The sequence below is a fragment of the Rhinolophus sinicus genome, linkage group LG16 (genome assembly GCF_036562045.2).
Source record: "Rhinolophus sinicus isolate RSC01 linkage group LG16, ASM3656204v1, whole genome shotgun sequence".
Taxonomy (NCBI): Eukaryota; Metazoa; Chordata; class Mammalia; order Chiroptera; family Rhinolophidae; genus Rhinolophus; species Rhinolophus sinicus.
This window is the reverse complement of record NC_133765.1, coordinates 26,106,284-26,114,568: the sequence shown is the minus strand read 5'-3', so window position 1 is coordinate 26,114,568 and position 8,285 is coordinate 26,106,284. Positions and strand designations below refer to the sequence as shown.

At 47.1% G+C, this 8,285-nt stretch overlaps 1 long non-coding RNA gene across 1 annotated transcript; it reads left to right on the top strand.

Annotated features, from left to right (window-relative positions):
• The first annotated feature begins 260 nt into the window (after positions 1 to 260).
• LOC141569176 (uncharacterized) lies at positions 261 to 7,053 on the top strand. The gene is made up of 3 exons (XR_012492624.1): positions 261 to 401; positions 3,738 to 3,832; positions 4,445 to 7,053. It is a non-coding gene; the product is annotated as an uncharacterized LOC141569176 (long non-coding RNA).
• The last annotated feature ends 1,232 nt before the right edge of the window (positions 7,054 to 8,285 follow it).

Sequence of the window (8,285 nt, the reverse complement as noted above, 5' to 3'; positions counted from 1 at the left end):
CCCTTCTTTAAGGGGGCTCGTCCTCAGCTGACCTCCAGCACCTTGTGGAATAAAGGCCCACAGTGGAGATGAAACCAGGGGTGACTGAAATGATCTGGGGTTCCCCTCTTAGAGACCCCTCGCTGCGGCAGGGACACAGAGGGACATTCAGACGTGGCTGGAAGATCCCGGGCCACCTTAACAGGCTTGGCTGTCAGCCAACCTTTCTACTCTTGGTTTCGATTCTCAATCTTTTGAGTTTCCCTTTTATGACGTTTGGAAACTGAAATTGGCTTGAGTTTGACCCTAGAGGAGGCAACGCTCCCAGCAGGTCAGAGTTGGATGGTATTTATCAATCCAGTCACCCGACCTGCCATATGGAACTGAGGTTCAGAAAGAAAAAGGACTTGTTCACGGTTGAGGTGAGCATTGGGAACTCCAGAGGCTGACAGAACTCTAAGTTCCAGTTGGCCCTTTACCAGACTCTAACCTCTCTGACCCTCCCATAACGTATCCATAAAATGGGTCTAACGATAACACTCTACCCCATAGGTTGTCATGCGAATTAAACATGAAAACATCGAGCAGGGAAAGCACTTAGAAAATGCAGGTATTATTCATTTTCTAAATATCTATTGAGTGTCTTCTAGATGCCAGATATTGTGCTAAGGAGACAAAATGAGACAGGGCTCCTGCCCCAAGGGGCTCTCTGAGCAGTGGGGGAGGCAGACAAGAGAGACTGAGAGTGATGTGTGCCAAGTAGACAAAAGGGCATGGACACCTGGTGAAATCCAGGCAGAAGAGTTTCTTTTGGGTTACCTGTTGTGTCAGTGCACACCTGCTTGAGATGAATCTCAAGACTCGGGATGTGGCCAGGAGCAGAAAGAGGGCACAACATGGGTAAAAGCTGAGAAGTGTGACTCATCCAGATGTGTGCCATGACTCCAATGTTAAATATGCCTCAGCATGGAGGGTAAGGAGGGGAGAGGTGAGAGATGTGCCTGGGCAGGCGGGCAGGAGTTGAATCTTTGAGTGCCATTCATTCATTCATTCATTCATTCAACAAACATTTTTTGAGTATCTACTATGTGCCAGTTAGGTTGAGGATACAGCAGTGAACAGGCAAAATTCCCTGCCTGCAGAGGGCTTACATTCTGATAGTGGAGACAGACAATCAGCAGGATAAATCAAATTATAGTAAATAACATGGTGATAAATGCTAAGTAGAAAAATAAAGCAGGGAAAGAGGTTAAAAGGTTGTGTGTGTGTGTGTGTGTGTGTGTGTGTAAGTGTTCAGTCTTAAATAAGGTGGGTAGAGAAGGCCTAGAAAGGAGACATTTGTACCAAGGCATGAAGGAGGTGAAGCGTGAGCCATGTACATGTCAGAGGGAAGAGGGCCCTTCTTGGCAGAAGGAACCAGAGGTCCCATGGCCGCAATATGCCTGGTGGGTGTGCAGAACAGCTGTGTGACTGGAATGAATGATTGAGAGGAGTAGGAGGGGTTGAGGTTTGAGTGGTAAAGAGTGGGGAGAAAATGGCGTAGGATTTTGAAGACTCCTGAGACTCTGACGTTGACTCTGAATGAAACAGAGAGCCATCGGGGAGTTCCAAGCCAAGGAGAGACATGGTCTGACTTTCGGTTTCACAGAATCCCACTAGCTGCTGGGGGAAGTTTAGATTAAAAGCAGAGGGTGGGTGTGGAGGTGAGAAGAGAAGCGGGAGTTCAGTTAAGGAGCAGCAGTCCAGACAGCAGATCATGGCGGCTTGGATCAGGGCGGTAGCTGTGAAGGTAGGGAGAAGCAGTACGATTTAATGTTTGTATTGTGGAAAGTTTCAAACATAATTAAGGTGGAATCATCAGAAGACCCTCCAGAGGCCATCACCCAGCTTCAACATTGATCAACATGTAGACAATCTCGTTTCAATTATACCCCCATCCACATCTCCTGTCTTGTATTATTTGGAAGTGAGTCCTAGACATCATAGCATTTCACTGGGTATATTTTGACTCTAAAGCTGGCAGGGCTTGCTAATGGATAGAGGCTAATGTGAGAGAAAGATCAGAGTTAAGGACCACTTCAAGGCCTTAGGTCTTAGCAACTGGAAATATGGAATTGTCCTGAACTTAGATGGGCAAGACCGGTGAAGACTGCAGTGTAGGCCTGCAGATCAGGAGCTCCGTTTTGGAACTGAAGTTTGAGGTGTCTATTAGACAGCCACATGGAATAAGGAGTTGGGTATATGAGTCTGGATTTCAGAGAAGAAGTCTGGGCTTGAGATACAAATTTGGGAACCCCCAGCCTAGAGATATTTAAAGCCACAAGACTGGATGGGGTGACCAAGGGAGTGAGTGTAGAGCAAGAAGAGGAAAGGACCAAAGAATGAGCCCTGAAGCACTTAACAGTATGAAGAGGTTGGGGGCGTTGTGAGAATCCAGCAAAGAAGAATGAGAAGGAATAGCTTGGGAGGTGGAAGAAAAATCAAGAGTGGTGTTTTGGAAGTCAAGTGGAGACATCATTTTACAAAGTGACACACTAGGTCACTGGAGGAATCTGCTCTGGCTTTGTCCTGAGGGCAGTGGCAAATCAGGGGAGGGACCAGCGGTGAAGTTAGCATTCTGGAAAGATTGGTCTGGCTGCTTCCGTTGGGAGGATGGATTACAGGAGGCAACAGTAGATGCAGGGAGATGTGTCAGGACACTGTGCAGTGGTCCAGGTGACAGGTAATGGTAGCCTGGATTTGGCTGGAAGCAGTGGAGGTGGAGAGAAAGGGCTGGATGCTAGGTCTATTTTGGAGGAAGGGTAGAGCTAGGACTCGGTGACTACAGGAAGGAGGTGAGGGACAGGGCGAAGATAGGGATGGCTCTCTGGCTTGGGTCCTTGAGTAACTGGTGGAGGGCACTATTAACAAAGAGAGGAAGATGGAAGGAGAAATGGGAGTGGGAGAGATGTAGAAATGTATCTTTGAATGGTGACTTGGAGGTACTCCCAGGTGATGAGGGAAATGAGCATCTCCAGGACAAAGTTGGTTTTCCGCAGCACACAGATGGGTCATTGGTGCTTTCAGGAAGGATGATTGATACCAAAATTAAATTATGGGCGAAGAAAGTGAAACTCAGAGTACCAGATGGGGTGGCCAAAGAGATGGGACAAAGCCAGAGAGCTTAAAACGTTGTCCACATTGCCTCTTGTTTCTGATAAGCCGAGAAATAGAGATCCGAGAAGTATCCAAGAAGCCACCAGACTATGGAGGGTGCAGTTTTAGGGGAGATCTGGGAGCAGAAGTCACATTAGGGTGGGTTGGGGAGTAAGTGGAGAGTGGGGAAGACCAGGAGTGTAGCTAACCCTTGCAAGAAGTTTCCCATGAAAGGGAGGAGAAAGACAGGGTGTGAGTTAGCGGAGGCGGCAGGGTGGAGAGTGTTTGTTTTAAACATCATTTTGAGAAAAAAAACCCTCAATCATGACACACTTTAATTGAAGCTTTCAAACTGGCCAGTCCCAAATGGAAAACACCACATATTTTATTAGATAATTTAAAAAAGTCCCCATGTTGCCGATGTTTGGTAGCAGTGCACGGTCCTTAAATAGTCCCATATTATGACAATTTAGAGGAGTAGTCATTTCACAAACTTCAGTCAACAATAACGTAAGGCTCCAAATGTTTACCATATGTTTATGATGACAGATAAGGAACGTCAAGGCAATAAAAAGTTGTTCAAACAACAAACATTCAGGCCTTACATATTGGTTTTTATTCAGCTTCCTGAAATCTATGAGAGTTGAGCAGCTTTCAATTATTTGATCACTAATACAGTGGACAGCATTTGAAGATTTGAAAAGGGAACACGGAGTTGGTAATGTATTGTCTTTATGGTTTGTCAGGATGCCACCCAGTTGAGCATGTTTCGGTGGGGAGGGAGAAGAGCCAGTAGTTAGGAAGGGGGTGGGCTGAGTTTGGGGCAGAAGAAAGATACGTCAAGTTGAGTAGTGCCTTAGTTTGAGTTCTCCCAGAAGCAGAGCGTTAGGCAAGGGCTTGTGTGAGGGTGACTGTTATGGCAAATGATCCCAAAGGATAGGTATGGGGGATTGAGAAGGAGGGAAAACCATTCCAAGGAATATTATTAAATTGATCAGTACTGTGGGTAGCTGAGATTTCATCCCACTGGGCACCTTCTGAGGAGCAGTGTAGAGAGGTGCCTCACCTGAGAGGTGGAAGAGGGGAGTACGCCTTCATTGGTTCCTGGCTTTCCATTAGTTGAGGGTTGCTCCTTGGGGTGTAAACTCCCTCGAACTTCCATGTTTGCTCAGACACCATAATGGTTGAATGGGTGCCCACAGATGTTTCTTATGGGGCAGGAGAGAATGCCCTAGTAGAGAGAAGGGCTATTTTCCCTGCCATGTGGACAGAGATTATCCAAGAAAATCTAAAGCAGTGCTCTCATTTTTTCCCCTCCTTGCATGCACAGCCCTCTGCACTGCTGACTTTGCAGTTCATTTCGTGAAGAAGTGGAACCTATTTCTCCAGCCCCAGAAGCAGGCATGTGAGTTGTTTTGACCAAGGAGATATTAGCAAACATCATGCAAGCAAAGGCTTAAAAAGTGTGTGCCTATTGGGGCGTGCCCTTTCTCTTGTTACTTTTAGAACCCCATAACCATGTGAACAAGCTCAGACCAGCCAGTTGGATAATGAGAAACACATGGTTAAAAGCATTCAATTAAACAACTGATAATTGAGCCGATTGCCAGACATGGGAGGATATTGTTGACCTCTGGCTTCAGGGGGCCAGCTCAGACCAGGAAAACTATTCAGACAATTCCCAGAACTACAAGCAAAGAAATGGGTGTTTTGAAGTGGTTGGTTATGTGGCATCAATTAACTGACACAACTTCTGGCATTGTCTGGATTCTTGGATCCAGCTGTGCCTTATGTTAGCTACCTGTGGATTCTTATGGGCCATTATAGTCTACTTATTTTTTTTTAAAGATTTTATTGGGGAAGGGGAACAGTTCATTATTGGGGAACAGTGTGTACTTCCAGGACTTTTTTCCAAGTCAATTTGTTGTCCTTTCAATCTTAGTTGTGGAGGGTGCCATTCAGCTTCAAGTTGTTGTCTTTTCAGTCTTAGTTGTGGAGGGTGCAGCTCAGTTCCAGGTCAGGTTGCCATTGCTAGTTGCAGGGGGCGCAGCCCACCATCCCTTGCGGGAGTCAAGGAATCGAACTGGCAACCTTGTAGTTGAGAGGACGCACTCCAACCAACTGAGCCATCTGGGAGCTCAGCGGCAGCTCAGCTCAAGGTGCCATGTTCAATCTTAGTTGCAGGGGGCAGAGCCCACCATCCCTTGCGGGACTCGAGGAATTGAACTGGCAACCTTGTGGTTGAGAGCCCACTGGCCCATGTGGGAATTGAACCGGCAGCCTTCGGAGTCAGGAGCATGGAGCTTTAACCGCCTGAGCCACCGGGCCGGCCCTAGTCTACTTATTTTTGCTTAAACTAATTTGAATTGGGTCTCTGTCACTTGCAACAAGAAGGGTCCTTGAGGATCCAAGATTGAATGGACTGAACAAACAAATGGGTGGGAAAGATGAAGCTAGTGACCAGTGAATGACTGGTAGGGTTGACCATGGGTCTAGGCTGGATAGAAAAGGAAATAAACCCAGGGTCGAGAGGAAAGGAAGGGTCAGTCATTCAAGGTCCTTCCTCCTTGAAACCCTAGGGTTTCCTTCTCTGAATCAGTTCTTGGAACTGGGTCACTTTCATTGGTTTTCTCCTGATTTCCCTCAACAATGTTGAACTCAAGTTACCTCATATCAGCCAGTTTTCCACAGGCACCCAGAAGTCCACAAACAGGGGCTGTGAGCACACCCTTGTTTAAAGGTCTGCAAACTAGGGAGCCCCTTCCCTGATCATCATCGTAATTAATTTTGTATTTAGGCAAGACAGAGCCCAGCCGGGCTTGTGGGGCTTAGGCGCTTTCACCTTGTGATATCTGGGGTACCATAGAAGAAAGCTGCATCCCGTCTTAAGCCTACTCAACGGACAGAAACTTTCACAAAAATGTTGCCTAATATCACAATAATATCTCTTTCCTGGATATAAAGCAGGAAGGAGATAGTTTCTGGATATACTGGACCCAATAGACAAAGGTCGTTGGGAATGAATATGCAAATTCGTGCATAAAATACAAATGAACTCTGTTGGTTTGGGGAGACTGGGAAATGTAGTCTTCAGACTTTGGCGATGTGCCTAGCTAATAATTCTGTTGCTATGGAAGAAAAGGAGAAAGGATATGGTGGTGGTGGGGTGTTGTGAGTGGACGCTAGTTGCTGCTACAAAGTCCACTCTTTTTGCCATTTTGGCCCCAGCATAGGACTAGGAGTGGGGAACTGCCGGGGCCAGAGAGGATATAACTCTAGAAATCCTCCTACTTCTGCCCTGGAACATGAAAGGAGCACTTGGAGGGGGTAAGGGAAGGAGCTAATAACAACTGGTAAGCTGCTATATTTACTGAGTACTTATTGCGTGCCATGCAGTGGGTGAAGAGTTTCACATACATTATGTCATTCCAGGCCTTGCACAAGACTTTACTTAATCCCTACTAAAGTCATCCATTCATTGAACACATATTTACTGAGCACCTATTATGTATCAGCTCCTATGCTAGGTACTGGAGAGAGTGGTGAATAAGACAGAGTCCTCCATTCTTGCTAAGTTTACAACATAACACAGTGGTTGCAAGTGCAAGCTTTGGAGTCAAGAGCGCCCAGGTTCAAATCCTAACTTATTAGTTGTGTGAATGTGCAAGTCACTGAAAGTATCTGTGCCTGAGTTTCCCCACCTGTAAAATGGAAATAATAACAGCCCCCACCGCCTAGGGCTACCATGATGCTCCAATGAAATAATGGATGAAAAACACTCAGCTCACTGCCCAATACATAGCTGGTGCTCGATACATGTGAGTTATTATTATGACAGGGGAGATGAAGCTCAAATCATAATTGCTAATGAGTGTGAATAGCAGGAAATGCAGGGTACACCATGGTCATGCGGGGCCTCTGGTCCCGCTCCCTGCACAAGAACGCAGGATATGGTGAGGCCAAAAAGGAACACCCACAGAGCCATAGATAGGGGAGTCATACCACTATATTCTCACTGGCGGCTGGGTTGGAGACACAGGAAGCAGGAGCCACACGATCCGAAACCTGCTGTCTTCTTTTCTGCCAACCAACCCACAACCAGCGTAGCCACGGCAGTTATATTAGTGGCTAATGGCTAATCAGTTACAGCTGATGGCCAACCAGTCACAGTTGATGGCCATCTACTACCCGAGCCAGCTCTTTTCCACATGAGGCCGAGAGCCTAGAAACTGCTCTCTGGGACTCTGTCTCCACAAACATCCACCAGAAGTGGCTAGAAATTGACACATCCTTCTTTTTTCTTGATTATTCTTTTGAGATATAACTTACACATAACAAAGTGCACAGACCTGACGTGTGATGGTCCACTCAGTGGTGGTTAGTGTGCACAATACTATTGAAGGGATTGGAGAAGGCTAGCAGAGTGATGAGGCTGGCGTTCAGGCAGGCTGCCTGTGGGTGAGGTCCAGAGAAGGCGAGAAGGCATTCCTCCCAGATGATCTATGAGAGCTCCAGTGTGTCCCTGCTGAGATTGTTCTGGTTCTTCTTGGTGGGGACAGAGCCAGGAGTGCAGTTTCCAGGCTCTCAGCCTCACGTGGAAAGGTGTTGGCTCAGGTAGTAAATGGCCATCAACTGTGATTGGATGGCCATCAGCTATGGCTAGTTGGCCGTCAGCTGTAACCAGTGAGCCATTGGCCACTAATATAACTGCTGTGGCTACGCTAGCAGCAAATGGGGGCTAGCAAGAAGATGGTGGCTGAGCTAGGAAGCAGCGGAGTGTGGATTGCGGATTGCAGAGAGGCGGATTGCAGCTAGCAAGTGACGTTGGTTGGCAGCGAGAAATGGACGGCAGGTTGCGGATCATGTGACTCCTGCTTCCTGTATCTCCAACCCAGCCGCCAGCGAGACTATAGTGGTATGACTCCCCTATCTATGGCTCCGTGGGTGTTCCTTTTTGGCCTCACCATGTCCTGCGTTCTTATGTGGGGAGCAGGAGCAGAGGCCCCAGAAGAGACCCCGCCTGTCACCCTGCATGACGCTCTTCTACAGAAGTTGCCCTCTGAACATTAGTTCTGTCCTCTAAGCCTCAGTGTTCTCATCTGTATAAAGGGGCAGGGGTGTTAATTTGACTCATCCATTAATTTCCAGAGCAGCTGTGAGGATCAGACTCA